This window comes from Castanea sativa, chromosome 2, assembly GCF_040712315.1.
Source record: "Castanea sativa cultivar Marrone di Chiusa Pesio chromosome 2, ASM4071231v1".
Taxonomy (NCBI): Eukaryota; Viridiplantae; Streptophyta; class Magnoliopsida; order Fagales; family Fagaceae; genus Castanea; species Castanea sativa.
The window spans coordinates 28967928-28975825 of record NC_134014.1 but is presented as its reverse complement, the minus strand read 5'-3'; the positions used below and the strand labels follow the sequence as shown (position 1 = coordinate 28975825).

General features: G+C 36.7%; 1 long non-coding RNA gene across 1 annotated transcript; it reads right to left on the bottom strand.

Annotated features, from left to right (window-relative positions):
* Nucleotides 1-5151: 5151 nt before the first annotated feature.
* LOC142623506 (uncharacterized) lies at nt 5152-6141 on the bottom strand. The gene is made up of 3 exons (XR_012842157.1): nt 5981-6141; nt 5803-5884; nt 5152-5683 (listed from the first exon to the last, which is right to left on the bottom strand). It is a non-coding gene; the product is annotated as an uncharacterized LOC142623506 (long non-coding RNA).
* Between the last annotated feature and the right edge of the window lie 1757 nt (nt 6142-7898).

Genomic DNA, 7898 nt, shown 5'->3' with positions numbered 1-7898 from the left:
TATTCACATAATTTTGTGGTGCCAAAGTCAGAGTCATTGTGGAGGGACGTTCGCGGACCACGGTGGGTGCCTGACCACAGCTGTTGCGGGCTAAAGGTCGTCCTGTGGCCTCAAGAATAAGGAATGAAATGGATGGGGTACGACGAGAACGGGGAAGCCGGAGGGAAGATCCGAACTTGAGGGAGATTCAACCGAGGCAGCGATGTGGAGTGTGTCATCAAGAGGGGCATAACCGTAGAAGCTGTCCCAATTCTCGTGGGGCTTCGACAAGTGGTAGTGCTACAAACTAAAATAGTGCTCTCACTGTTTTTATATAATATGCTATGAATTTCATTTGGTTTTTGTTCTTCGCATTTGGAAACTAACGATTGTATTTTCATGTTTGTCAGGCGAGCGAAGACCCGATTGAAGTTTTGGCAATGTACGTGGGACTTGTCGTTATCTTCTGTATATGCATGTGCTGAATGTTGTGGTTATGTACAAGTGTTTTTTTTTTCTTTGTTGAATGTTGTTGCTGAATGTAGACTATGTTAATTTTAGTTAGTTGTTATTTTCTATATTTTGTTTATTGTTGAATGTTGTTGTAATTGAACTATTTGCTATCCATTGTGCTTGTCACATTAGTTGCGTTGTGCAGCTTTTCCCTAGCCAGCAATGAATAGTAACTGTTTGAATCCGGTTGTTTGTTTTTGATGTACTACTCCCTTTGATTGGTTGTATCTAGTTGTTTATTGCTGTAGGGGAAGGGAAAAAACTAAATCTTGTTTACTGCTGCAGTAGCTGCAACCAAAAAAAAAAATCCCAGTGGAAATCGAGTCTTTGGAACTTGATTTCCTTTGGGCAGATTCAAACGCACCATTTCCACGGGGATGATATTTTAGAAAATCTAAAAACTGGGTAACTAATGTAAATCGAGGCTTTTAAACTCGATTTTTAAAGGCGCCAGTTAAGGCGGCTTTTCAGTGTAAATCGAGGGTTTTAAACTCGATTTTATATATGTAAATCGATTCTTTTAAACTCGATTTTTAACGGGGCCAATTCCTAGAATTTTGTTGCCATTTACCATTAGATATCTAACATTTTCGTTAGTTGTCACAGTCCAATATAACAATTTAATCTATCATTTATTTTTATTTTTTTTACTCTAGTGTTTCGCATCAACCAGCTGATGGTTTGTGGTATTCACAGGGCTCTTACACTCTCAAGATGACACTGCAGGATGGTAACAATCAACTGTTGACCTGCATTAGCTTCAAATTCAGTATCAGCTTTGGATCTTCTGCGTCTGATAGTTGAATACCTTGCTGATGTTTGCGGTGTTGCAACGTGGTGTTCATTAGAAAATGACTTGTGGCCATGAAGCTACAAGGTATCCAGTTTTCTCATCCTCATAAGCCTTGTCAGAGTCAGAATCATACTGTTCCTCCCTGCTCCCACAATGGATGTCAAAATATATTGGTCCAAGATACAGTGAACTCTCTTATTTGTATGCTTAATAGGGACATTTCCCGCACAGAGAGGTCGATAGTGAAGATGTCAAAGGATTGGTCGAAGAATGGCCTTCTAAGAAAGACATAGGCCATATGTTTGAGTTTATAGCATGTTATGTTGCATGTGAAAGAGCTAATGTCTCAAAAAGTGTCCTGAGTCAGATTTTAGAATACTTGACATCACAAAATAATTTTCCAACTAGTGTTTCCTCTCATCACATAACTTCAACAAGAAGGGAGAAGCAGGGAACATAACAATTTACTGTTCCTCCCTTCTCCCACAATGGATGTCAAAATATATTGCTACAAGATACAGTGAACTCTCTTATTTGTATGCTTAATAGGGACATTTCCCGCAGAGAGGTCAGATAGTGAAGATGTCAGGGGATTGGTCGAAGAATGGCCTTCTAAGAAAGACATAGGCCATATGTTTGAGTTTATAGCATGTTATGTTGCATGTGAAAGAGCTAATGTCTCAAAAAGTGTCCTGAGTCAGATTTTAGAATACATGACATCACAAAATAATTTTCCAACTAGTGTTTCCTCTCATCACATAACTTCAACTAGTGTTTCAACTAAATGATCTAAAAAGATTTCAACCATGAATTTAAAATATGGGATAAATATTGCCACCAGTCATTTCAAATCAATTGTTGTCAAATAGGGAAGTTTATTGATATGCTAAGGTTAAAAATTGTATCTTATTTAAAATTTACAAGAAAAATAAAAAGGAAAAAGAAAAAGAAAAAAAAGAAACAAAAGCAGAGAGTTAAGGCGTGACGTGTAGGAAATTATTTGATTTGAGAAAAAAAGCTCGGTGGTTTAGTTGTTTCAAATGTTAGATCTGTTCAAATGGGGCTCATGGAACCTTTGGAAGTGGAATGCCAAAGGATGATCGTAGTCTTTGATGACAATGGAGATGGACGAATTGATTTCAAAGAATTTGTCAAAGAATTTAAATAATGACATTCAGTATTACTTTAGAAAAGCGAGTTTTACTCACGGAATATTGAGTTTAGACCATAATTTTCACCAAGCACTTATAATTCTTGCAAACACTAATACAAGTACATCTTTTCATAACATACCAACAACGAACAATAGGATCATTTGCCCTCACGATCAACAACAGATCAGTCTGCACAAAACGTGTAGACATCAACAACAACGTTGAATGTTCGTAGGTAGAAATTTTTGGAAGTCATCATTGCTTGAATCTGAGAAGTCTGAAATGTCACTTTCATCATCTAACGCAGTAATTTCATTAATAGACTTCATGGCTCGCTCTTGCGCCTTCCCCTTTAGATGCTTCCTAGCTTTTTGGACTGCATGAAAACGGTCTAACCGCCTTTGCATTTGATTGTTCTCTTGTTCAAGGCGAGCAAGTATGTTGGCAGGCTCATCTCTAGGTAACTCGGCTGAGCGTGCCTTAGGAACTCGTAACCCGTGCCATCGATAATACACCTCCAACTCACACCTCTTCTCGTATAGGGTTGACCATGGTGGTTCGCTACGGTGAACTCCATTGCGGTGGTATCTTTACTTTGTTTTGTAGGTTTGCCGACCATGATGTGGCAAACGCTTCCAAGAATCTCGTACGTGTATATTGGCATATTAACGAAATCTCTCTTCTTTCCAACCCATTTACCTCCATAGTGGTCTGTGTATGTTTGTAGTTGTTGATCTGCCGGAACTTGTGATAATTCATTTGTTGAAGTAGATTGAAACTTGTTTCTACGTGTACGAGATGATGTTGAGGCATTGCGACTCATAGCTTACTCAACCTACAAAGTTAGTGGTGTAGGAATAAGAAAAGAATTGTGGTACATTTATAACCTCATTCCACTCGTGTATTCAATAATAAAATTTAACATATTCAGGCTTGTCATGTCAATACAGCCGGAAAACTACGATACGAATTTTTTGTTCAAATGTTCCCAATGTCATAGTGAGATTCTCTTATTCTGCGTAGTTGCAGTGTATCGCTATGACTATTCAAATGAACGGTATTCATGTGAAGAGTATTTAGCATGCTTGTGTTTCATCCGACATGAACTTGACAAGACAATACCGAGTTGTGTTAAATGCATCATAAACTTTTCGTGGGTCTTCGCATCCTTGAAAACAAGGCATTGCAAAATGATGCGTATCCGTGTATTGACGTGAGTGTGAATGATATGACTAGATAGGGTTCAACAATGCCGAGCTATTGAGCAAGACATGTAGCACTATGAATATCGGTGTAGCAATGGTAGACAGCTGACCCCCAAACTCGAGAATTTGTTTTAATAAATTTAGATTTTGAATAAGGGCTCTCAACCTAAACATGTTGTCTCCAATTATATATGTAAGTACACAAAGATGGATCTTCCTGACCAAAATGGAACAAAGTGGACTGAATGGACCAAATTAGACCAAATCAGACCAAATCAGACCGAATGAGACCAAATCATACCAAATCAGACCAAATCAGACCAAATCATACCAAATCAGACCAAATCAGACCAAATCAGACCAAATTAGACCAAATCAGACCGAATGAGACCAAATCAGACCGAATGAGACCAAATCAGACCAAATCAGACCAAAGCAGACCAAATCATACCAAATCAGACCGAATGAGACCAAATTAGACCAAATCAGACCGAATGAGACCAAATCAGACCAAATCAGACCAAATCAGACCAAATTAGACCAAATCAGACCAAATCATACCAAATCAGACCGAATGAGACCAAATTAGACCAAATCAGACCAAATTAGACCAAATCAGACCAAATTAGACCAAATCAGACCAAATCAGACCGAATGAGACCAAATTAGACCAAATCAGACCGAATGAGACCAAATCAGACCAAGTTCTATAATTCACAATATTGATAAATTAACTAAGTTATGTTAACTATCTACAAAATAAATGGTAAAACTCTGACACCCACACCCATAGACAACATACCCAACTACAATGACAATCAAATTATGCAAACCCTTACCTTAGATATGAATTTGCTGAGAGGGAAGAGCAGTGAGAGTGGACAATGTGGTTTTGTGAGAGTGAGTGGTGTGAGAGAGTTATGGTGTGAGAGAGTTATGGGTGACTGAGAGTTAGTGAGGGTGAGTGAGTGAGAGTTAGTGAGGCTGAGAGCTCTGTTTTAGGTTTTCTCTGTGTGTTACTGAGGGTGTGAGTTTCGTGAGAGTTAATGCCACGGCCGTGGGTTAAATACCGCTGCTGTAGCTGCAACCAAAAAAAAAAAAAAAACAAAATCCCAGTAGAAATCGAGTCTTTGGAACTCGATTTCCACAATATTTTTGAGAATCCCACTGAAGAAAAAATCGAGCATTTTAAACTCGATTTCCACTATATTTTTGAAGCAAAAATCGAGCCTTTTAAACTTGATTTTCATAGAAAAGTATTGAAAAGGAAATTGAGTTTAAAAGCAAAAATCGATTTATACTGGCTTATGTTTTTTCTCATTGTGCGAAAAGGAATTATTATTATTTTTTTCCAAATTCAATAACTAATTCCCAAACACTATCAAATAACAAAAATTAAGGTAATCTTTAATGTTTAATTCCAACTTCTGGAATTAAATAGTTAAGTTTCTTTATATCATAGGCACGCTACTGGCCTTATATACATGGCTTATTATCAACAGAAGAATTTAGATTTTTGTATACATAAAATTATGCATATATTATTTGGAACTCAAGAAGTTACAACATAAATAGCATAGGTATCTGAAAATTGTATCCATCATTTATTTGGAGACTCTTGCACCAATACAACAACAACATCACAGGTTATTAATTTGGTACACCAATACATTTTATGATAGGAAAAAGAAAAAAGAGAGCATAAATCTTTGAAGATGCCTCAAGACAGTTAACCACGAAATCAACGCCATATGTTGAAAGTTGTGCAAGTGTCCAGCGACCATATGTCCATAAACTCACATCATAACCCACACCGCTAGATAAAATCAAACATTGGGTAGAAATGTTGCTGATTTTGTCATCTTTTGGAGGTTCATATGCCGGCCGGTTTTCAAGTTCTGCTTCGAAAGCAACGAGATTGTCTTGAGCTTAATGATTCTTTCTTGACGACATTCTTCTTGCTCCTCAAGTCTTCCATTTCTTTATATTTTTCCCTCGTACTTGCACCCCCTATAGAAAATGTAAATGAACCTCCAAACCTAAGAATAAATACAATCGTGTGAGAAGAAACGTACAGCTTCTGTGAAAGATCACCAAGTATCTTTACGCAGCAAAATTTATAGTTGACTCGTCAAAAGTTATAAGATAGAACACTTACTTTAGCATACATTGTCCGCAATTTCGCGAGTGAAGGTAAAATCAGGCGAAGACATAACCAAAATTCACTTGTAATAATGTACCTGATTACAATTTTGATAATCGTCTTAACATGAGGAAGAAGGTGAAGACATAACCAAAATAGAACAGTTGTAAGTCTAAGACGAAGAGAAACTCACATTAACACCCGCTGAAGACAAATTTTTTGTCATCTCCTCTCCAAACTTGTCCTTTCCAATGGAGCCAATGTAGCCAATTGCACCATTACATTTTGAGCGTCCACAACTATCACACAAAAAAGGGAGACGAGGGTAGGGAGAATTGATCAATTCTATTTCATACAAATTTAGCCTAAAAAAACGTGAAAGATGTTTCTTGCAAATACGAAACCAAACCTCGGGCAACTTTGATTGAATTCCAATGTAGCACCTAGAGTCTACCGTGTATGATATGAGTTCACCATTACAAGCATCTCTTTCATCCACCAAGATCACTCTTGTCTCCTAAATCCTCGTGTTTACATTCATTTACATTTTCTATAGGGGGTGCAAGTACGAGGGAAAAATATAAAGAAATGGAAGACTTGAGGAAGCTAGAAGAATCTTGTCAAGAAAGAATCATTAAAGCTAAAGAGAATCTCGCCGTCGTCGAAGCAAAACTTGAAAACCCGCCGCCATATGAACCTCCAAAAGATGACGAAATCAGCAACATTTCTACCCAATGTTTGATTTTATCTAGCGGTGTGGGATATGATGTGAGTTTATTGACATATGGTCGCTGGAGACTTGAACCACTTTCAATATATGGAGTTGATTTCGTGGTTAACTGTCTTGAGGCATCTTCACAATCATAAGGTCTCTTGGCAGGCTATTTTCAAAGTTTATTAGGGATGGAGGGACAAATCCAGCTTCAAATCCATATTTGCTATTGTCCTACAAAAATTAAGAGTGCGTACATTACATAATTGATGGAGCACTAAACAAGGCTATTTCCAATGGTCATGTGAGGATGTTTTTCTTCTTCTTTTTGAACAATGTTTCTTGGTAGACCCAACTCCCCCCAAAATCACAGTTTACATATTTCTGACTTTCTTCCCCGCATGCATTTTCCAATATGTGACTATGGAAACGTTGAAAACTCTTCTCACAACTAAAGCATGTCCATAGTTATAACTAATGAATGTCCACAAAATTATTAATTAGGATGAAACTTAAGATAGATAGAGTAAGCAAACAAAATTATAATGAGAATGACAATTTTCACTCATTTAAACTAAAAGCAAAAATCTTGGTATGAAGAATTCAATCACAATAATTAAAATATGGAGGTACAACCCCCGTTGCATAACATTAAAAACTACTTTTTCCATTACAATCGTCAATCACTACTCTTCACAGGAACCAAGAAACTGAAGCTACTTAAAATTCAATTAACAGATCGAAGGTTTTATTGGCGGTGTGGGAAAAAATGTTGTTGATTTATAATATATATTAACGTGAGAATATTAACCACTATAGTTTGTCTCTGAAATATTAAAGTACCCAGGGAAATACAAAAACATGGAAGCCTATATAAGAAACCCCACATCCCACGACGATTAAATGTGCTAGACCCAAATTACTTTTCGAAAGAGGGAAAGAAAATAAGAATGTCCCAAATACATGCATATATATACATGACTCTAGGAAAAAGGGCTTTGGTATAATCACCCAAAAAAATTCAAACTTATAAATATGCTGCACGTATTTTGCTATTTAACTGGCTCTAACACAATTTTCAAGAGAATACCTAAATTACAGACTTGGGGTTTATAGGAGCAAGGAGAATGAGACATATAGAGAAAGCGAGCATATAAAATATTTAATATACCATTACTTATCAAAAATCTATATATATATATATATATTTAATAAACCATGCGTTCAAAACTATTCAATTAGGATGACACTAAAATCATGTTGTATGGGTCGAACCAGCCATCTAATCGGGGTTCATGTTAACACACTCAAATCCAAGTAGCTGACCCTAATGCATATAAGAAATGGCAATTTTGATTCCACACCAACAATTTAAATGCCAATGTTTTAAGTGGATTTC